Source organism: Rhodnius prolixus, unplaced genomic scaffold (assembly GCF_049639745.1).
Source record: "Rhodnius prolixus isolate KJV_2025 unplaced genomic scaffold, Rpr scaffold_5, whole genome shotgun sequence".
NCBI classification, from domain to species: Eukaryota; Metazoa; Arthropoda; class Insecta; order Hemiptera; family Reduviidae; genus Rhodnius; species Rhodnius prolixus.
In genome coordinates, this window is record NW_027411624.1 from 32,624,094 (window position 1) to 32,649,040 (window position 24,947).

Below are 24,947 nucleotides of genomic sequence, written 5' to 3' on the forward strand. Positions count from 1 at the left end.
TACGCGCCAGTGGTGCTATCTCTCTGACTTTGCACGGACTTTTCAAACGACCCTCGTACTACCTTATCCTCAAATCCTACCTAGAAGATCGATATTTCAGAGTCAACTGTGGAGCAGCAGGCACTGATATCCATCTAGCTCTAGCTGGTGTTCCTCAGGGCAGTGTCCTAGGAACCCTCCTTATATGCAGCAGATATACCTCAACATCCAAATACCATTCTTTCTACCTTTGCTGATGATACTGCAATCTTATCTCCTCATTGCGATCCTCTTATCGCTACTCGAGCTCTATAAACACACACCAACCACTTACAGGACTGGCTTTTCAAATGGAGAATCAAAACTTACGTTACGAAATCAAAGTTTATAGTATTTACTCTCAGACGGAAAATCCTACCTCCTACCATCTTGAACCGAACTCCTATACCAACTGTGGACAAAGTATGCTACCTTGGTATGCACCTAGACCAAACGGTTGACATGGAATCTCCATACTGGACTGAAAAGACCAGAAACTAACCAACACTCCAAACTTCTTGCCAGACTACTTGACAAAACATCTAAACTCAGCCAAAATAACAAAAGACTCTGTTACCTGCTGTTACTGCGACCTACTTGGTCATACGGCCCATCGAAGTATGGGGAATCGACTAAGCGTTCCAACTCACTACACCTCCAGACATTACAGTCCAAAAATACTTCAGAAAACTTCTTAACGCTCCGTTCTATGTATCTAACCTCACCATCCATAATGACCTCAAAATCCCTTTCATTCAAGATCTTGCTAACACTCGTTTTCTCAAATTTCATTCCACTCTTCAGCAGCTCATCCCTAACCCTCTCATAGAACACCTATCTTCCTCCACATTACCAGGTAATCCTCTAAGGAGATTGAAGAGAAGATGGCCTCGTGATCCTCTCTTATTGTGAGAGCAAAGCACGTTACTGGAGTGACACCACTGGGTGCCTTCGCCACTCATGATTTCCTTTTATTTCTTCTTTCTTTTACCATATTTGCTTGTTGCAATAACCGTTGCAGTGGTAAATTCCAATAAAAGATTAAAAAAAGAAAAAAAATTAATTTTTAGTTATTCAATAAAACAGAAAACTATTTCTAACACTAATGTTTTCTAGTCCAACTTCCGGTCAACTTTTTTTTTGGAAAAATTATTTTTATCTTAAACTTAAGACGCGTCAACCATCTGAGATTATTGGAGACAGGAACAATGTTCTCTCGTAACAGACAAAACTGTCCATCACTGGAAAATGTGAACTGTAAGAAGCTCCTAGGCAGAAAAAAACTAAAGGCCAGTAGATGGAATCCAGCAATGCTAACTACTGAGCTAGTCACTTCCCTAATTATTATTATAAGCTTGCGAAAATTATTTTCAAATAAATATTATAATTATATTCATTAACTAAATAGTAATTTCTTATTCAATAATATTTTTTAATAAAAGTCCCCAAATCTGGCAAGTCCCATTTTATTGCTTAATATCAAATTTCGACAGAAGCCTTAATTGTGGTATCCTACCGAGTTCCATTTTCTGTCAATCCCACCATTCCAATATATTTCATCCTTTTCCATAATTTTAAGCATTATTTAATTTTTCTACCAATTTCATTGACACTATTCATTATTTCTGGCCATGGTATATTCAACAGATCCTAATTTACATGCTTTTGTTGGTTAATGATCAAATTACTAATCTATGCATGTCATTAACTTGATTAATAAAAATAAATCAGGAGAAAACCAAATTACTATCAAATTAACCCCATTTTTCGTATAGCCAAAGCAACAAATTAATGAAAGAATTAAAATATATATATATTAATAATAATTTCACAAAAATATTTAATCGTACTTTTAACTTCAGCAAACTATATTTGTGGGCCACAAAATTTGTTATGAGAGAGAGGAGAGAAAGGAGGAGAAAGAGAAGAGAAACAAAAAGAACTAAAGTAACTCACAGATATACCTACTCACATACAAACGCACAACCAATATGTAGTTACATCATTGACTTGTTTATAAACAAGGGGTGCGGCGAGGCGGTACTAACTAACAGACAAACCGAGAGATTGTAAATGTACAAACGCACTAACTGACGCACATACGCGCACAAAACTCGCATAAACTTAACTCAAATCAAGGTCGTCCGGTTTTTTTTTCGGGGGGGGGGGAGAATTTATTCGTTTTAGGCCGACCGACCTCGCTATCAAGATTAGCTGTATGTGAAATAAATAAAACTGTATAGGGATCCTTACAGCTGATTGTATGTTATTGGTATGTTTGTATGTTTATGTAAGTACGATATATATATTTCTGCAAGTTTCAACCAGGTGAAAGTAACTGAACTTATTAAATACTGTTTGAATAATCTTGTGGTCAATGAAGCAAAATATGTTGTTTTGTTAAAATATTCTTTTCTCTTAAATGCAAATTCTCTTAAAAGTGGATTTGCAAGTTTTTTTGTTCACATTTTTTTTTTGCAGCTTCCTGCTATTTTGTAGCCCATCTGATGAATTCAATGTTAGAAATGTGCAATATCTATAACATATAGAGCGAACTGGCTCTCTAATGTACTAACCCACTACCCCCTCCCCCAAAAGTGCCCTTAATCGAAGTAATCCAGAAAAATGTTCCAAATAAAAGTTATAGAGCTATTTGTGAGCTATAATTGTGCCAAGTTTGAAAAAAAATCCAAAAAGCGGTTTTTGAAAAAAAGTTAAAAAAGTGAAAAATCTATTCAGTAAAGTGGTACTTCCCGTGTACCTATTTTGACCAAAAATTAATCGTCACTTCCTCTAGATGAACCTGAATGAAATATCAAATTTGAAGTTTCTGCGATTTACCGTTCCCGAGATATAGTGGAAAAACTAACTGCCGAGTAGTAAAGCCAGTCCCAAACCTAAGTCATCAAGGCACGATGGGTTAGAGAATTCAAATTCTAGGAATCACTGGATCTGTAACCCAACCTGCCTTGGCCATGCTTTAATATCGTTAATTCTCTCTCTTCTCTCTAACTAGCCGAATGCGATCGGTTTTAGTCGGCTATTTTCGGCTCTATTGATATTAACTTTATTTCCAATTTGATTTTTAACATTTAATATGCACACTCACACGACTTTTTTTATTTCTATTGCTAACAAACCGAATGCGATCGATTTCTGTCGGCTATTTTCGGCTCTATTGATATTAACTTTATTTCCAATTTAATTTTTAACATTTATTATGCACACTCACACGACTTTTTTTATTTCTATTTCTAACAAGCCGAATACGATCGGTTTTAGTCGGCTATTTTCGGCTCTATTGAAAACTTTATTTCCAATTTAATTTTCAACATTTAATATGCATACTCACACGACTTTTTTTTTTATTAATACGTACGTAATATAATGTACTTATGTGCTCTTGTAAACTTTAAAGTAAGTGTAGTTTTAAGAGAAAATGAGAAAAAGAAAAATCGAAAAATAGTTTATAAACAGCTCGAGATTTCTTAATTTCTCTTTTACAGTAAAAAACTGTTACGATCGCATCAAAGAGTAAAGAGAAAATATAAAACTTAATACTTCTATATTATTATTTTATCTGAACAGGAAATATTGAAGAGTTTCCTTTGCAATAGTTTTATTTAATTAATATTTCCTTTTCTCTCCACAACGTTGCACATTTCCGCCAAAAATTAGTGGTAAAAAAATAATAAGTTAAAAAAAATACAGGACAAAGTAGTAACAAACGGCCTTGCTATTTTTTACTCCCTCAGTTACAACACTTTGTCCCATTTACGATAACAATTATTTTTTATGCTTTGCTAATGAAAGGTTTGATAAGAAGCAAAATGGAATTACACAAAGTAATTTTATTTTAACAATACCACTTCCTGTCTATTTAAAATTAACATTTAATGTAATTTGTGAATTATCTTTTATGTAATATATAGTTCTTTCAAGTAAATGGTTTCATTTTAATGTAATCAATTTTGGACTATTTCTTACAAGACAATAGTATATTGTGTGACGGTCTATTTAGGGTCATTTTTTCCTATCAACTTGAGGGCAATGGCGCCCCCCAAAAAATGCAACGCATGAATAAGTGAATTCCACTTAAACCGATCGTACAACGTTTTAATTTAAGGAGCAAAAGCATCATTGATTCTTGGAGCATTTTTCAGGGTTCCTTGGGTCTCCGGTTGGTATTCTCTTGTTGCAGACAATACTATCCATCATTCAAGAGTGAGCTATAAGAACCTCACTAAAAAGAAAGGAGATCGAAGGGCCAGAAGCTGGACTTGAACCCTGGATCTTCGCGTGGAATCTAGTATGTAGTAATCACTGAACTAATCCCTTCCCAACCTTTCCCTTATTATTATTATTTTATTTATTTCATCTGATGTATACAAAGTATTATTATTATTATTATTTTTTAATGGTTTAAGGCGCGTCAACATCTAAGGTTACTGGCGCCCGAAGCTTTTTTCAGTGCACTACCGGCCTCCGGACAGTGTTCCCTCGTTACAGACAACACTATCCATCACCGGACAGTGAGCTGTATCCTCTTCAACAGCAATCCTCTCCCTTGTACAGATCTGGTGCGCTATCATGGGCTTTTTATATGCAAACGACTCACGTGGAACCGACACACTAAACTTAAAAGACAAGCAATATCAAAACGTAATCAATCAAAACTACTTTACAGGACTACTTGGACGACGCTCCAAATTGCCCATTGATCTCAAACGCTTAATATTCTCAAATTTATGTGGACTTACGGACTAGAGCTGTGAGGGTTCAGCCAAAACCTACAAACATATGGACAGTACAAACATTTCAATCAAAGCTACTGCCGACAGATAGCTGACGCTCCTTTCTACGGTGACTAACCTCACTCTTCACAACGACCTCAATATCCCCATTCGTACAACCAACTCGCCAAGACGAAATATCCAAAATCCCATACTGCTCTCTCTCCACTTGCTCCATTCCTCTTGTACTGTCTCTCGCCTCCTCTGACTTCCCTAATACTCCTTGCCGACTTCCTTGCGGTCTGAAGACCTAAAAATCATATCCTGTAGAGAGTGCTACCACTGGGTAGCACGCATCCATTTATCTTTTATTCTTCCTATTTACTTATTGTATACATATATGTATACAGATTGTAAATAACGAAATAAATTTTTTACAAAAATATATATATTTGCTAATAAAGGAGGCCTAAGTCAATTCCCCACAATTATTGATTGATGGCTTGTCCCAGTGATTATCCTCACTTTTTTTGATGAATAAAACAACATTAAATCTAAATCATAAACATGCTCCTCCCCTCAGCTTTTATGGTTAATTGGCAGTTCCGCTGGATTTTCCACAGGTAAATGGATGGCCAGGTGTGACGAGATGAGTCTAAATGCAATTAGTTAATCTAGACTGTAAAAGCTACACTATTCATCGCGAATCGTCCCTTTTATCTCTGTCTAACCGAACCTGTTAAGAGGATAAAATCCGAATCAGATTTTGGCCAGAAAGCTGCTCAAGTTGCGGGTGAAGATATTAAATAAAAAGCTGGTTTGAAAACGATTGTCACTTCCTGTATAATTGCCTACGATCAAACTTATACAATGAATTTTGAAACATATTCAATTCCTCTAAATATTATTCAGATTGTAAAACAGAACTTTACACCCAAAATGACTCCATAGAAGTACCAAACGTTCACCCTAAATTCATCTGTGGCCAAAATGTTCTAAATAGAAATTTCTGAATCTCTTGAGAGCCACCCGAACTGCACCCTTGGTGATTCCCATTACAGGTGTCGGGGCCAATAAATGGGACTGTTTCATCCCTGTTCGCTGTTTCATTCCCCTTGATCCCGAAGTGCAATACAAAGTCACTGGAGTCAGTTTTAAGAAAAAATCCCATAAATCTTTAAAAAAAAAAAAAAAAAAAAATGGAAAAACCCATTCTGTAAAGGAGTATTTCCTGTTTCCAGAGATTTTGTTTAGTTACAAACGGGTCTCCTAGGGCCTAGGACAGTGATGGCGAACCTATGACCCGCGGGTCAGACACTAACCCACAATTGCTAGGCAACCATTTGTTTGTTTACGCGGGTTGATTTAGATTTTCTAATTGTGTGGATAATTTATATTCTATCTGTATTTTTTTTTCAATCACGCATTGACACAAAAGCAATTTAAATGCTATCTATAACCTTTTAGTTTGATCATTACAGTTCTAAAACGCAAATGACGACAAATGCTTTTGTAGTATTTGAAATAAAGCAAAAGTGTTTACAAAATATCAAATAAAATGTATAATTTTACTCATATTTTGTTAGTTAAAAAAATCGACAACCCTAAGCAGATAACCCATATTTAGATTTTCCTTCAGATAAAACACACTTTTGAAAGGTTTTGTTCAGTTAAGTTTGTAAAAACAGACTTCCATAGCACTTGTTTCGTCCCGTTTTACCCCGTTAAGCCAACTGAATTTTAAAGATGTTTAGTTATGAAAATATTCAGTTTAAAATTTTTAAACTTAACTCTTGTGCAAATGGGCATTAGTGACCCAAGAGCTAGTACTAAAAAAAAAAAAAATGAACAAAATTTGACCCACGTCTCAAAAAGGTTCGCCATCCCTGGTCTAGAATAAGCCAAACATTTACAAATATACAGGGTGTTCATTTTAAGACGGCTCAAAAGGCATTTCATGCTTAAACAGTTGATCTGAGCAAAAAATGGTAGAAAAAAAATTTGTTGCCCGTCAACTCTAGTTTCAGAATATGTGACTTGATTTTAGATTTCTGCCCGCATACGCGGCTGACGCGCGACCAAAAGTGTGGGTTCGTAGTTGACCCCCATTTTCATGTACACGCTTTTAAAGAGTATAAAAAATTATAAAAGAAACCGGAAACCGCAATTCGATATCTTCAAAATTAAAGGTGCTAGGCCATTTCAAAAATCTGGTATTTATTAATCATATTTCAATTTTTTAACTTGTTAACTTAGAGAAAGAAGAGCACACGATAGGTCATTTTTATGTATTTTTTCATCCCCTTTCTACTAAAAATATTGCCAAGGCAGTAAAGCTAGTATTTTGGAGATGGGAGAAATTCCAAATTCAAAATTTGGACCACGCCCCCCCTACACATTTCTAGTAAGGAGAAAGTAAAGAAAAACAAACCCAAAATTACATTATTCCGAATAATAATCAGAGAGATCAACTAAAATATATAAAAAATTATGTTTCAACTTGCGATTTCGCTCAGAAATCAGTTAACAATAAAGGTTAGACACTCCACACCATGTCGCAGCCATTATGATAATAGAATAAAATTAATAAAAAGTGAGAGAATTTAGTTTGTTTGGACACCTTATTTACTATTCATAACGACAGGGAAATACGCAAGTATATAAAGGAAAGAGTAACGCTATAATAAACATGCAAATTGATCTATTCTCGCGGTCCAGTTCACATTAACATTTCAAACTTATTGCTTTTTCTCCAAATTATAACCAAGATAAAATGAAAGTTTCTTTATAATGATGGGGGGGTGGGGGGTGAGGAACATTATGGGGGAACTGACAAGGAGCTGATTTTGAATAAAATTTCGACTTTTCCCAAAACAGGTGTTGGTTGTTTATTAGAAGTCAGAATATTTAGACAAATTGTATCTTTCTACCTTAACATATCTTTTAAAGTTTGCCAGTTCGCCACGTTAAGTACCAAAAATTTGGGCATCAAATGATCCCTTTCCGGGTCTCTTTCCCATCTGAAAGTCCTCAGCCTCTATAAGCGCCAATTCTCTACCATTTCTTCACGCTCCTGAGTCATTATTCTTCAGCGCTTTATGCTGAGCGCAAAAAAAAAAAAAAAAGATCTCCTTCAACAAAATCTCCTCAAAATTTTCCTTTTTTTTGCAAATCTAATCACTTTCTTCCGGACGTTCATGCAATATTATCCTCCTTAAGGAGCTGCCTATTTTAATAGTTCTGACTGTATGCCCTAGCTAGTTCAATATTCTCCTTTTTAACCTACCCAACAAAATCTGAAAACAATCTACAGACCTCTCACGTTTCCTTCCATTTGCGGAAGGTCAACCATCTGAACCAGGTTGGTATATGGCTGGCAGATTTACAGCCCTGGGTTTACAGATTATTTATAATTAATGAATTCAATTTTATTTTTGTTCTTCTTCAGTTGCAAAAAAATAAAAAATTATATAAATACAGGGTAAACCAGTAAATAATGTCCATAGGCCTACTATGTGTAGTACCTCTAAAGTGGAGTTCAATGACGTATTGGCCAACTTCATATTTTCCACTGTTCTTGAGTGACGTCACATTAATGTTTTTTTCTAAAAACATTACTTTTTTCCAATAAAAATGTTATTACTCAGAAAGTTTTAGTCCGAATTCGATTCTGATGGCACGGTTAGAAAGTCAGATAAATTTCCTAAAAATTGATACCATTTCGAAGCATAAGTTATTCTCCAAACAGCCTCAATCTTCCTCCGGATGCTGGAAAAATAAAAGTAATCGAAGTTCTCTTAAAAATTTATCAATCGACTTCGGTCTAAAACTTTCTGAGTAATAACATTTTTATTGGAAAAAAGTAATGTTTTTAGAAAAAAATTAAAGTGACGTCACTCAAGAACAGTGGAAAATATGAAGTTGGCCAATACGTCATTGAACTCCACTTTAGAGGTACTACACATAGTAGGCCTATGGACATTACTTACTGGTTCACCCTGTATATACATATATAATATTTAAATTGTACCGGTGCTTATATCGTACCACAATGATTTCAAAAGTACTTTTCTCGCCATACAAATGGTAGCAGTATATATACTGATCGGTTATACTTATGCCCGTAGGCAGTAGCGTCTGCGTTTTAATGAATTAACGACAGTTTTTGGTAAACAAATTAATTTATAGCCATTTGAGTGTAATTTCCATCTGGTGTGTGGAAACTCCTTAGGCAAGAAAACACCAGTTAAATACATTTTGCTTTTTTAGTATAAGTTATATATCTATTAGTGATTTGTTTGCCCCTTGCAGTTTAGTGGAAGATTTTTTCGAAATATTTTTGGGGTTTTATGAACTGACATGCACGCTGTGCCTTATCTCTTACCCATTTACGCTTCCCGCTTGCTTTTTCAATAACTGGGGCTAGAGAGATGAACCCACCGTCTTCAACCATTGGATCGTTCTTTTTTTAAATCACTTAAGAGTTACTATAAAGTAGCCTCATCAGTTTGGTAAGAACCAATCCTGGCGAAACAATTAAACAAAGTACCGTTTCGGAGTTATTGGGTAAAGCATATATACCCAAAAATCTGTTCGTACGGATATCGCCATAAACTGCTATAAATCTACAGGATTGTAGTCATGTAATAGACACGTCTTTCGGGGATCAAGACTTCTCTGCTTCAATGATTAATAATGAAGACTCCTTGACCAAACCAGCTCCAGAAGATAGAATACTGGAACTGAAGAAACTGAAATTCCATCAGTCGACACAGTTCCATTGACTATGGGACAATACCTACACAAGTCGTGACAAATACAGGAAATTGAAACACTTGCTGTCGATATTATTGTCTCGAGATTCGGTCTCCAACTTATCACGTCAGACTGCGAGAGAAACAAAAGACAAATTTAAATTTGCAGGGCTCCAGTTCCACGTCCAAATATATTTACTTGAAAATAAACCATAAATTTATTTAATTTTAGCTTGAGGTACGTCTTAAGCAGTAGGTGGTACGACTGAACTGGTTTCGGTTAGTCGTACCGATTTCAATTTTTCTAATTTTAGGATTTTAAGGAAAATGTGCGCAGACTATTTAATTTTTTTGGGCAATAAATAGAATCTAGGTTTAACAAGGTTTCCAATGGTACCCTTGAGTATGTATTTACTAATATATTCTCTGATTTCTGAGAACGTTTTTTTAAGGGGTACGACTTGAGCAACCTTACCCTATATATATCCTTAGCAAAAACTAACAGTTTAAAAAGTTAAGTGCAATAGGTGATTAAACGCCCCAAAAAATATGGTAAATAGAAGCCTTCACAATCATTATTATATAGAATCTAGCCAATATTTTATTACTTAAATCTTAAAACTCACCGCAGTTTTATCAGCATTATCAGTATCTTTGTAAGAAAATGGCGCATAAGTCTGATTACGAAATGACAATTGATCCAGACATAAAAATGATAACTTCAATTTAGTATTTGTAAATTTGGATAGCACTGCGTCAAACACAATCATAATAATCAAAAAAATAAATATAAATTAAATTAATCCACACAAAGTACACAATTAAAGGAACTTCTCAACACAGAATAACAGCACAAACTAAATTGAATTCTATTAAAACACAAACTGATAAATATATATTAAAAAAATATATATATTCTGCAATGTAACTTTTACTTCCTTTAGCATACATGTAACAGTTCTAAAACCTAAATAAGATTGCAACGTAAGCTGATCAGAATGCGTGAATTTATTTATATATCTAAACTAAAAGATAGGATATTACAGCTGGAATAAAAATACAGTTACACAATATACGTTGCTTACATTTAATTAGGCTTCAGTCCATGTTTAATTCACCATATATTTGAAAATAGGTACACAATGTAAATTAATTAAAACTTAAGCAGCAGATTTAATTATATGTTTTCTAATAGATTTATATGTGCCGTTCACTGCACAACTTGATTAACTCTACAAAACCCAAAAGTGGGAGAAATGTGATGAAATAAACTTGATAAGGTATATCGACTTTTAAAATTCCCGTTTATAATATAAATTCAAATAAATTTACCGTTATCATTTAGCGGGGTGCTACAGAATTTGAGTTGGAATTATAGCAACGATTTTCATTAGGAGCACAGAGTTAATCAAAATGGCTTCTGAAATAAATTATTTATTATTCAATAGCCAAAAAAATGTTTGTCGTTTAAATTTATTAATAAATTTAATAAATATAAAAATCTATGACTGAACCAACTGCTTTGACAGTTAAATTTAAGATATTTGAAAAACTGGAGTTCATCGACTGCTGAAGTGAACGGCTCATACAATAATGGACCAATTTCTTCATCAATTTAATTATTATAACAAAAAAAAAAAACTAAACTTTATTTAACGCAGTTATTCTCAATCTAGGGAGGTTTAATATCTAAAGGTGAGCACGAAAAAAAAGATAAGTAATTAAAAAAATTATTATAAAAAAAAATTAAAAGCAAAAGAACAGAATAATGAAAAGATTCTGAAAAAGAAATGAATAACATTTAAAAATAATTCATTATTTAGAATGAAGAATGAGTCCACGAGTCTGAATCCGAAGTGATGAAGTGAAATTGTGTATGATTCGTCAAGTGTTTGTGAAAGCTCTATCTATAGCTGGTTTAAACAACAACGTTTTAGTGATAACAATTGACATATAGAAGTACCCAGATTAACCTAGATTAATTATTACAGATTATTATTATTAACGCTTGGCTAACAGATAAATTAACGATCACTTTAATCGAAGAAAGAACTTAAATCGAGGATTTTTATTTAAAAAATAAATAAATAAAATCATTGTGTTTAAGCATTTTTTTTTAAGTTTTTTGAAATATTTAGCCTCATAATTACTTTTATTTTTTTTATAACGTTTTTATATTTTTAACCTGTAATTAATAGTTTGATTATTATAGATTATTAGATATTACAGTCTTTGTGGAAATAGGTTTTTTAAAATTTAGGTTAGATCTCTATGGGGTGCGAGGAATATCGAGTACTCCACCCCCAACATTAGTAAGATTAGGTTAGAAGGAAATACGAGTTAGGCCAACCACTAGGTTAGTTTCGATCAGATTGACTAGGTGTAGATTAGGCTGTATAGTAAAGTGTCTATTCTCCAGTACAGTGAAGGTGCAAAGGACCCTTGTTGTTGCGCACCTTACAAAACAAAAAAAAAAAGATATTCCAGTCCAATCTAAGTTAAATGTTGTGCTACTTGAACATATATTTTGTAGACGAAAATGGCCAGCATAAGGGTCTGTGACATCTAATAAATTCTAAAAAATATTACAGTTAAATTACTCAAATGATATCAATGAAGTATGAATGAAATGTTGGGGGTACTAGCTGATTTGTGTACCTTTTGGCGTTTAATCAATCCTTATACTTAACTTTTTTTAAACTGTAGGTTTTTGTTAAAGAGTCTTACTATTTAAACATGAGGTTCCTTCAAGAAAACCATGAGAGCTCCAAGGGATCCGAAAAGTGTAAAAGATTGAAGACCTTTGCTCTATTCAAAGGCATTCGATGAGGATGCGAGTTTCTGTGAGAAAAAATTGGTCTAAATTTCTGTTCACTGGATCTTCAATTATTAGGGATCTATTCGTATATTTTGGCGAAGTAAAACATCTATCTTAGACAAAAAAAAAAATATTGTCTTCTAAAATAGGAATTCGCACAGCCTCCTTTACCAGTCTAAGACAGATAAAATTATGTTACCAGGACATTATGATATATCTCTAGACAAAAGAAATTTAGAAAATCTTGTTAATATTATAACCGTTATAAAGGAAATGTGAACAACATTTTTATAGGTTTTAGAAAGCGCCATAATTATAAAAATTAGTTAATAAAGTTCGCTAAAAAACAAAAAGAATTAAAAAACGTTTTTTTATAAAAAAAAATTGGAATAAAAAATTCATTATTTAATTTAATTTAATATTTCATTTTAATTTGTAATTATCAAATTACAATTTCTGTTTAATTATGTGCTAAATGTTCTATTGTCAAAATTTGGAGCAGAAATTAAAAAATAAAAATAAAATGTGCGGAAATAAACGAACCATGAATCCACATGGAAATTTAAATAAATAAATTCGGCTAAGCAAACCAAAATATTTGGGGAGTGAAAGTCTAATAAAGAATGCACTTGAGATACATTCTACACAAAATGGCTTATGTGACTCATCGTACACATATCTTTTCGTTGTCTTACATTAAATATTTTCTGGGTCAACACGCAATTTTTATTTTATTTTAAAAGTCCCGGATGTTGGTGCCAAAAGAATGTGAATAGCGATGTAGTTTCTCTTTCACAGCTTCCGTAAAGTTAAAACTGCATAAAATCCTACTCAATTTTAAATTAACTAATTAACGTCATCATTAATTTAAAAAAGTATGGCAAAAAGTGCATTTTTTTTAGCCAGTACCAGTTCTGCGGTGAGGAATAATTATTGTACTGTACGAGGGTCGTTTGAAAAGTCCGTGCAAAGTCAGTGAGATAGCACTACTGGCGCGTATCGAGGTTATGTTTAGTTAGTAGCATCTCTTGGAAGAACACACACCAAGTTTCAGCCAGATCGATCTATTTCTTTGTGTTTAGCATTCGTTTGAATCGAGGAAGTCGAGTGATTTTCAAAAAATGGACGAAAAAGAATTTCGTGTGTTGATTAAACACTGTGGATGAAACATGGATACATCACTACACTCCTGAGACCAAAGAACAATCTAAACAATGGGTTACCAAGGGGGAATCTGTGCCAAAAAAGGCGAAGACCATCGGCCGGAAAGATTATGGCGACTGTCTTTTGGGATTCGCAAGGAATAATCCTCATCGACTATCTGGAAAAGAGTAAAACTATTACAGTTGCATATTATTCATCGTTATTGGACCGTTTGAAAACCGAGCTGCAAGAAAAACGCCCACGATTGGACCACAAAAAAGTACTTTTCCATCACGACAACGCACCAGCTCACACCTTAGCAGTTGTGGTCGCAAAATTAATGGAAATAGAGTTCCAACTCGTTTCACATCCCCCCTATTCTCCAGACTTGGCTCCCTCGGACTACTATTTGTTCCCCAATATGAAGAAATGGCTGGAGGAAAAAAGATTTTATTCAAACGAGGAGGTGATTGCAGAAACGAATGGCTATTTTTCAGACTTGGACAAATCCTATTATTCGGAAGGGATCAACAAACTAGAGCAGCGTTGGACGAAGTGTATAAGCCTAAAAGGAGACTATGTTGAAAAATAAAAAAGGTTTACCCCACAAAATTAAGTAGTTTTTATTTTTGCACGGACTTTTCAAACGACCCTCGTAGCACTGTTAGGCTCAAGAAGGACGCGAAGACAAAGGCTAAGGCATTTTTACAAGTGAAAAGCACAGAAAGAAATAGATTATTAAAATAACAGAAATCTGGCAAAATAAAATACGATCGTAGTATTGGCCAATTTGAGTATAGGGTTAGCTCCCTGGCTGAAAATTTTCAGCATTTAACCATGCTGTTTTTTAGCTCTTTGGAGCGAGGGCTTGAATTGCAATTTTTCGGTTTTTTTTATTTTTTTTCAATAAAAATCATACCTAATTTATACTTCTATCTTGAAACCCATCTGGACGTATGGAATAGAGCTGTGGGGTTCAACCAAACGCACAAATCTCCAAAGGATTCAATCTCTTCAATATAAAATACTTCGAACGCTCCATTTTATGTCTCCAACCTGACCTTAACATTCCATTTGTCACACAAGTCGCTAACACACGGTACAGAAAACTCCAATTCAACCTGCGCTCTCACATAAATCCTCTAGCTAAAAATCTTTCTTCAAGAACTCTTCACTGATAACCCGGACAAGACGCCTTAAGAGATAGTGTAGCCTCGCGATCTCCTCTCAAGTGAAGAGAGTGACTAATAGTCTAATGTTTTGGAGTGTTACCACTGGGTAACTTCTCCACTCGTATACCTCTGTAATTCATAGTTACTGTTGTCATTGTTAGTTATAGCGCCAACGCGCTGATTGTAGCACAAATGAACGCAAAGAAAAAATGTTTCGACATTCAGGAGGGGCAAAAAAAGCACATGAAATTTAAATACAAACGTTAGTGTGGCATTTTTAACAAAAAAAAAAATAATAATAATAATAAAATTGTATCATTTAAAAAGGCTTATTTTCGGGAATAATAAGGCTTCGGTTAAAACCTTAATACCAAAAAATTCAATAGAACCAAAACGGAAGACACAAAAGAATTAGTAGAACCAAAACGGAAGTTAAAAAGGAGTCAGTAGAACCAAAATGGAATCCACAAAAAAGTCAGTAGAACAAAAACGAACGCCACAAAAGAGTTAGTAGAACCAAAACGGAAGTTAAAAAGGAGTCAGTAGAACCAAAATGGAATCCACAAAAAAGTCTGTAGAACCAAAACGAACGCCACAAAAGAGTTAGTAGAACCAAAACGGAAGTTAAAAAAGAGTCAGTAGAACCAAAACGGAAGTTAAAAAAGAGTCAGTAGAACCAAAACGGAAGTTAAAAAAGAGTCAGTAGAACCAAAACGGAAGCCACAACCATCCTTTCTGCGTGTTCAATATAATTTATTAACAAGACGCACACAAAAACTTACAAACATTATTTTCGCTTAACAGCCAATTTAATTTTAAGATTATCAGCATATTCTACGCTAACTTCATTCACATTCAGAAAATCCATTCTCAGCGGCTTTTGCTTTTTCATTTTAACAAAAAAATAAATCCTGACTTCATCCCCGGATTTATCTCATTCTGAATTATAGAGCGTATAAAAATACTATTTGATATGCTACGAACACACAGTATTATTTTCATGATATCCAAGATCATTGGCTTAAATAATTATAGTAAATTAAATCCAGTTAATGCAGATAGATATATATTTATAAATTTTCCGCATTTATATATATTTTTTGCTATTATATATTTCCGTTAAACGATGATGGCCTAACTTCTATAATAACTTGAATACTTCTAATGAACGTTTTTACGTTTAATATAACGTTTTTATTTTCATAATTTAAAGTCTAGTTTCTCTTACAATTGCCTTTAAAATAGAAAAAGGCTAAAAACAATATGGCTGAATAGATTCTGCTTAAAATCAATCAGTAGAATTGTCATTTTATAAGACAATTTTTCAGATTCTAGTCTTTTTTTTTCTTCTTTTCTTAAAAACACGACCAACAAAATTTTCATTCAACTCTGCGTACACACTAAATATGTGAACTCTATATCACACTTTTTCCCACCTCCAACGTGCCACTTCAGGAAATTGTACGTTTCAAAAGTTTAATACTGATGAGTGCCAATTTTTTCTCCCAATTTTGAAATATCACTAACTTATTTTATTGTTATTTACTTGTTTATTTTGTGTTATATTTATTCTGTTAATTGATACTGTAAATATTTATTCTGAGAGATAGATAAGCTTTGCTGACATGACATAACCAATAACTAACTCTACTAATGAAGGAACTAATAAAAATATCCCAATATTTTGCCAACAGCACCTAGACGAAAAATCTCTTATTTTGGCTACTGTTTCCAGATACGATTCAGTTCCGGTTAAAATAAAATTTAAAAAAAAAACGAAAATGAGTCCTATTCGAGTTAATTTGTATAGTTAACTTAAGTTACTCGCTAAAGATGCCACTAAATATGGAGGATTGGAAGAGGACAAAGTTTCAGTGTACGATTTAAGTGGACGAATAACCAAACCCGCATAACAAATGTGCATTACAAAACTAAAACACCTCGGTTTAAAGCAGTGGTTCCCAACCTGTGGTCCGCAAGAACTAAAATATGGTCCGCGAAAAACTTAACATTTTTAAAATAATATATTTATTTGACATGCGGCCGCGTGTGCGGCGACGGTGCGGTGAGTGGGACGTCGATCGAGCTTAGAGCTCCTAAAAAGCAAGTCCAGGAGTCGACTTAAAGCAAATGATGATGTGCGTGTCGCTTTAACCCCTTAATGCACAGTTTTTTTGAAAAAACCGCTATATTTTATATTTGAAAAAGTAATTGTTATAGCTTACAATCACATGTAAATAATAAATATCTATAAAACGATTGCTTTTCTTTGCTTTCACATTATTTTCAATTCTCGATTATATTCGAGAGTGAAAAATTATAGTAGCATAAAGTGCAACGCCGCTCGAATTATCTCGAGTGTGAACAGTTTAGCCAGTTTAGCGCGCTCGAGTTAACTCGAGCGTGCACGTTAAGGGGTTAAACAATCTCATCAATCCCAGGATTACCCATCTTGTTAAGAAAATGCAAACTCAAAAAGCACATTAATATTGAACTGAAAACATAATCACAGTGTTAATTGTAGTTTATTTTTAAAATCTTAAAGTATGTAGTTCCTTCGGCCGGAAAGATTATGGCGACTGTCTTTTAAGATTCGCAAGGAATAATCCTCATCGACTATCTGGAAAAGGGTAAAACTATTACAGGTGCATATTATTCATCGTTACTGGACCGTTTGAAAACCGAGCTGCAAGAAAAACGCCCACGATTGGCCCACAAAAAAGTCCTTTTCCATCACGACAACGCACCAGCTCACAATTAAAACTCAGTTGTGGTCGCAAAATTAATGGAAATAGGGTTCCAAATCGTTTCACATCCCCCCTATTCTCCAGACTTGGCTCCCTCGGACTACTATTTGTTCCCCAATATGAAGAAATGGCTGGCGGGAAAAAGATTTTATTCAAACGAGGAGGTGATTGCAGAAACGAATGGCTATTTTTCAGACTTGGACAAATCCTATTATTCGGAAGGGATCAACAAACTAGAGCAGCGTTGGACGAAGTGAATAAGCCTAAAAGGAGACTATGTTGAAAAATAAAAAAGGTTTACCCCAAAAAATTAAGTAGTTTTTATTTTTGCACGGACTTTTCAAACGACCCTCGTATAAGAAAGAAAGAGATGAGCTGTTCAGCTCGCTGTACAAAACTTTTGACTGTACCGTTTAGATACGAAGACATCACCTTTTCTAATAATGGCTACTTCCTGAAGTCTATCGAAGAATAGATTAACAAACATATTTGTAGATAGTAAGTTACCTAGCTAAGAACAAATATTCTGGGAATGAATTTAAGTTAATAACCATTGAAGTAAGGAGGCTATAAACATGAGTTTGACATCCAAAATGGCTATCGTAAGCCAATAAGTTTTAATACCTATATTCTTAACACCGCAATCTGTCAATAAATACCAATTTTTCCATCTAATGAAAACTATAGGAAGGGTATGCTTCTAACGTGCTTTCTCTGGAGTAGATTCTTTCTCATTCTTGAATATTTAATATTATTCCAAAATCAAATAGAATCGGAAAAAAAAATTAAATACCTACATATTAAAATCTTTTTAGGACAAATATATTATTAACGAAAGGAAGCTCTACTGCGTACGTCGATACAATCTAATTAACCAATGGGGTATCGGCAATGGTAATAAAAGTAAAAAAATAAAGGAAGCCAAATAAATTAATAGCAATAAAAAAAAAAGAGCCTATTAGTTTGATCCAATCAGTGCACGTTGGCATTAAAATTACAGTAAAAATAATAATATCACAATTACAGTAGTGAGCGTAATTACAGTAGTTGAACTTTTCAAGTTCATTAATTATGTTATGGTTAGAGGATGCAATTATTGCAAATTATATATTTATTTGCTTCTTTTTTTCTTTTTTCTACTCTGGACAAGAAAATTGCACTGTATTATCTCTGTCAGCTGTTCCATTCATGTTCAACATTAACTAATAATCAAAAGTAACGCTGGAATGTCTGAGCTTCAAGAAAATGGGTTAACAAGATTCTGCAAATATTTTGTGTTCAATGATTACAATTACAAAAAATTAAAGATAAAGAGATTTGAGCTCTATAATCAATCCATTTTCATGTTTTCAATGCAAACTTCAACAATGTTAATCGTTAACATTTAGCCAACAATGTATCTGAAAATGTTCGAAATTTCTTAGTCTATTTCAACTTCAGCGAATTTATGGATTTAAGTAGCTTTTTCAATAAAACTCAATAGACCATTAAACCGGAAATAGTAGAGTTTTCTTTTAGATTCTCCTCATTTTCGAATAGAAAAAAGGTCACAACAAATTTTTTATAAAATCATCCAAAAATTTAGGTATTTAAAATGTTCAAGGCAATATTAAAGTAACTAACCTGTAACAACAGCTGTCTATTTTAATCAATCTTCATGCTAGCAACAGCCACAATCTAAACAAAAAAAATTTTAAAAATAAACTAACTTTCTCAAAAACAAAAACCAAAAATTGTATAAATAAAATTCCCCCCCCCCAAAAAAAAACAATTAATATTATAAAATTAGCTATTGTATTCGGCGCGTAACAAATTTAAACAAAAATGGCAGAAAAGTATGAACAGTTAGCTAAAGAAAGTGTTTCCACAAGGTTGATTAGATCCTAAGAGGTCAACGTTCACCATTGTCTGTCTTTTCTGGATTGGAGGGTTCATCCAATGACTTTAATTAAAAAGTTTTTGTGTTTTTTTTTTCTTGAAAATAACTGGAGTGGAGGAAAAATAAATGAAAAAAGGAAAATGCGCAGTTATATCGTCAACGCGTAACAATGAGACGGCCTAGTGTTAAAGGCTGAACTATTATTAAAAATTACTATTTATTTCTATATTCATTGAATTAATTTTAAACTTTAAAGCAAAATATTAAACCACTCAAAAAAAAAATTATTTTTTTGACAGAGTAGATCTCCTGATTAGTGTAGATAGATCGAAATTAATTGAAGCACTATTGGAATTTCAGATCCCGCATAAATTGGTTAGATTAATCAGCATGACCATGGACAATAATGATGGAAGAGTGCTAGTTAGCGGTAAGCTGAGCAGAGCGTTTCCTATCTTGGCGGGAGTAATGCCCTTTCAGCTATTCACTTCAACCTGGCTCTTCATAGGGTGGTGGTACTGGGGCTGAACATTTCCGGGAACATCCTTCAATCATGCAGTCAGGTGTGTGCTGGTGCAGACGACATTTGTCTGATAGCTCGCAGTGTCCCAGCACTTAGTGGAAACATTTAGGAATCTAAATGACGAGAATAAAAAGCTGGGGCTAAGAATTAACGAATGCAAAACAAAATAGATGAGCACTAGCCCAGAGTGCAGCTGCGAGGTATTGAAAGTAGAAGGATTTACGTTCGAACGTGTTAAAAGCTTCACCTTCCTGGGGTCTGAACTAAAGGAGGAAAATGGAATGGTAAGCGAAGTGAATAGGAGAATAATGTCCGAGCAAACCGAGCTTACTTTGCTAACATGAGATTGTTTAAGACCTCCTTATCTGTCCAGAACCTCGAAGACAAGGCTTTATAGAACCTTAATCAGGCCCGGTTCTTACATACGGTGCTGAAACATGGACGTTTACATCTGCCATGATAAATAATCTAAATGTTTTTGATCTTAAGGAGGATTTATGGTTCAGTATTCGACACTACTTCTCGAACAGGGAGACAAAGAAAGAACTGTGAGCTTTATACTCTATATGGGGATGAGAATGTGGTCCGTTTCGTCAAGGCTCGACGATTGGAATGGTTAGGGGCCACATTGCAAGAATGCCAGATGACAGGATGCCGAGCAGACTGCTGCGTTGTACCGTTACAGGCATGAAGAAGAGAGTTGGCCGACTGCGAAGACGTTGGCTTGATGATGTTGAGGAGGACTTGAGAGTCTTCGGAGTGTCAGGATGGAAATCAAAGACAGCCAATAGAGATGTCTGGAGTCACATTGTTAAGGAAGCCAAGGCCCACCACGGGATGTAGAGCTACATAGTAGTAGATCTCCTGATGCTTCAAATCATTATCCTTCCTCAAACCATTCGTTTCAAGCAATCAAAATGCCCATGAAAAATCATTCAGCTATTTTCTTCTTTAGCCCAGGACAGCATCCGAGATATACCTAATCAATTTCCCAGAATTATACTTAGCACTTCCCTAAAGCCACAATTCTAAGTGTATCCTTAAAATCAGCTTGAATACTAGTATTAGACGTAAGTACACTTAGAATACTTTCAAAAATAAATTAAAAAAAAAAAAGAAAAACATTAAAATTCAACAAAAGTAGCGAAGGACTTTCATTTTTGGCGTGCGTCCGGTTTACTGATAGATCTTTTTATTTCGTCATTTTTTAATAAATTTGAAAGTCAATAAAACACACCTAAAAGTGAGGACACAAAGATTGGGAACGCTTATCTTGAGGACATTTCACAGTGGTACCATCAATAAAAACATCTATGCAGGCTTTATAATTACTGATTTTAATTACCTATAACTTATTTCAATTTATTATATTCATTTTATTTATTTATTGAAAAATAATTACTCTCAGCAGATCTAATGTCTGAACGTGACGCTGAACTGAACGTTTGGACGCCCTGTTGAGGTTACTACTCCAGAAATCATTGATAAAATCCATGACATGGTTTTGAAAAATCCGTGCAAAGTCAGAGAGATAGCACTACTGGCGCGTATCGAGGTTATGTTTAGTTAGTAGCATCTCTTGGAAGAACACACACCAAGTTTCAGCCAGATCGGTCTATTTCTTTGTGTTTGGCATTCGTTTGAATCGAGGAAGTCGAGTGATTTTCAAAAAATGGACGACAAAGAATTTCGTTTGTTGATTAAACACTACTTTATGAAAGGCAAAACGCCTCAGGAGACTAAAGAGAAGCTTGATAAACATTATGGTGACTCTGCACCTTCGATTAGAACAGTTTATAAGTGGTTTCAAAATTTTCGGAGAGGGCATATGGGCACAAGTGACGCTGAACGTTCTGGACGCCCTGTTGAGGTTACTACTCCAGAAATCATTGATAAAATCCATGATATGGTGATGGATGACAGAAGAGCGAAGGTGCGTGAGTGCTGTGGGCATCTCGAATGAATGGGTACATAATATTTGGCATCAACATTTGGACATGACAAAGCTATCCGCAAGATAGGTGCCGCGATTGCTCACGCTTGACCAAAAACGAAATCGTGTGAAGTGTTGCAAGGACGGTTTGCAGCTGTTCCAAAAGAATCCGCAGGACTTTAAGCGTCGTTTCGTCACTGTGGATGAAACATGGATACATCACTACACTCCTGAGACCAAAGAACAATCTAAACAATGGGTTACCAAGGGGGAATCTGCGCCAAAAAAGGCTAAGACCGTTCCTTCGGCCGGAAAGATTATGGCGACTGTCTTTTGGGATTCGCAAGGAATAATCCTCATCGACTATCTGGAAAAGGGTAAAACTATTACAGGTGCATATTATTCATCGTTATTGGACCGTTTGAAAACCGAGCTGCAAGAAAAACGTAGTTTTAAATATCTAGGGTCACTTGTTTACAAATAACAATGATGTAACCGCAGAAATAACAGCGAGAATAGGGGCAGGAAACAGATGCCTTTTCGCTGTTCAAAAGGTTTTTGCGGTTTAAGAATTTGTCCCGCAAGGCTAAGATAATAGCCAATAAAACAATAATCAGACCCATCGTCACATACGCCAACGAAACCTGGGTGCTCAGCAAAGAAAGCGAAAAGCTACTCGGGGTTTTTGGGAAAGAAAGATATTTGGCTTGAAGTGCGAGAATGGCGACTGGAAAATCATGAAAAAACCACCTTGAATTGATGGGAATTGTTTGGAGAACCAGACATAGTCGCCCAAATAAAGAAGGGGAGATTGAGATGGTTGGGGGGAAACGTGGAGATGATGCCTGCGGGAAGGGTGCTCCGAAAAAAAACTGTTAAAAGAAAATCCAGGAGGCTAAAGAATTCGAGGGGGGCCATCGACTTAGATGGCTGGATGATGTAGAGGAAGACCTCCGTCGGGTTGGAGTGAGAAGATGGCCGCCCTAAGGCCGTAGAAAACTTGTTGAGGAGGTCCAGCTCCTACTTTAAGGACTGTCGAAGCAGATAGAGTGTGAGTGAGTTATCAAGCTGGAGGGAAAAAACTTCAATTTAACAGACAAAATACCAAATCTCGAACCCAACTTTGACTACGCCAGAATTAAGCGACATTTCATAGCTTTGCCTTCATTACCAAAGATCAGAAAAAAGACCACTCGACAAACGATTCAAATTGACTCACAAGAAACTCCTATACAGCTCTATAAGCCCCAAATTGGACAGCTAAGCGTACCAATCTCAATCAAATTGAAATCCCTCTCCAGTTCTCCTCCAAAAAAACCCAAGTAACTTTCAACGTCATCTACCACACTAATATCCAAAATGACATAAAAATCTCCTAAAATTCACTCCTTACAGGTTGCACCATCTCAGGAGCTGTAGAGGCTCATAAAGGCAAGCAGAAGGATTCAAAACCAGGACCTCCGCTTGGAAATTTATTTATAATAGTATAATAATAATAATTCTTATTATTTTTTGTATACCCATTACTTCACATTAAGCGACCTAATTTTCACTTCCTAGTTTTGATCTACTACCCAAATTTTCGTAACTTAATCCACCATTAAAAAAATAATAAATAAATAAATGATCAGTACAATTTTTATTATTCATTAATAAAACTTAATTAATAAATAATGGTTAAAATATCTAAGATATAATAATAATAAATGGCCGAAATAAAGATTAATAAAAAGTAAAAACAGAAACATACCTGTACAGGTATGAAATAGACATTATGAGTCCGTGAGAACAGAACAGTTAACGGGGCCACCATATAGTTAGAAAGTTACGAGGAGACCGCCTTATGTGAAGGACTTTACACCAGTATTATGGCACGTCATAAAGGCAATATAGTTTACCCAAGGTCCCAATTATTATAATGCTATTTAACTGCCAAATGTCAACACTGTGTGTGCAAAGAAACTGTTTAGGAAATTATTAGACCGTTATTATGCATGTTCATTAATTTTTCAAATTAACAGTTATGGATTTGATGAATGATAAAGTTAACTTTTGATAGTTGCCAATTTTATTTTGTCTGTTAATGACGTAAGCAAACCTATTTATACCTAATTTAGTAACTGATGATACCTGAAGCTAATAAACTGATGCTCTTACCAAACCCAATATAGCGATAGCTTTTCTGCAAGATAACCAGGTGATTCCAGTATTAAGCGACAATAAACGATATATTTTTTAAGGAAATGCTCTCTCTTGTATTAGAGGTTGAATAAATTTTATATTTAAGATTAATATTAGATTATCGGGGTGGGCCCTGTACCCCACGGCACCGCAGCCAAAAGAGGCTTATTGTGCCTTCCCCTTTGGATCTAGTAGATGAAACCTCCTCATCTAAAGAGGTTGAGGACTTTCCCTACTAGTTCTTTTGGCGCTACTATCTCCTTTAGTCTCCAAGATCCAAAGGTTCATAGCGCAACCCCTCGATTACAACAATCAAACAACAGGTGAGAGGCCGTTTCCTCCTCATGATGACACAATCTGCACAACGGTTCCGAGCTAATAAACACCCACCTTGTACAGATGATTATTCCCTATGTGTACTGTGTAAATGTATTGTGGGTAACAGTATACATTGCTCATGTTCATGTTGTTAGGCTAGGATACCCGCAGGAACGCCAAGTAACCTGAAGAAGTGGCTAATCCACTTCCCCCTACGGGGAATTATGTATTTAAAAAAAGAAATTACAAAATATTTGGCATTTCAATGCGATTCCTTCTCCAGACAACCAAAAACATGGCATCATTTTAAATCGTTGCGCAAAAACGAAGGAAAAATTAATAATCATCGGCTAGTTTAAAGGGGAGAAGAAGTGTTTTGCGATAAGGATAATGGGTACACAAGCCAGCTTTAATTACTACAAAGGAAGGAGTTTTTTTTTTTTAATTTCCATCAAGGCGGAAAATGAAGGAAATTTAAAGAACTGTCAGTTGAGTATAAAGGGAAAACAGAAGTTATTGCGTTAAATTTAGGACAGCTCGAAATATAACAAACAGGGATATAGATATTATGGCTTTCCCACATTGCGAAAAACGAGGGAAAATTAGAAGCTAGCATCTTAGACTGGAGAGATAAAAAGCAGGGTTTTCGGTAATCATAACGGCTATTTAGATGTTACAAATGGAGGTACACCCTTATCTTTAATTCACTAGACACTAGATGTTCTTGA

The 24,947-nt window shown here is 34.7% G+C and overlaps 1 protein-coding gene across 2 annotated transcripts in view; it reads right to left on the reverse strand.

Annotated features, from left to right (window-relative positions):
• The window catches only part of conu (Rho GTPase-activating protein conundrum), a 169,196-nt gene that overhangs the window by 122,677 nt on the left and 21,572 nt on the right, over positions 1–24,947 (reverse strand). The window contains exon 2 of one of the 2 annotated variants that reach the window (XM_074136891.1): positions 19,009–19,062. The exons of the other annotated variant lie outside the window; for it this stretch is intronic. The gene's annotated coding sequence lies outside the window, so the exon portion shown is untranslated. The remainder of the gene's footprint in view (positions 1–19,008; positions 19,063–24,947) is intronic. 2 annotated transcript variants of the gene reach the window in all.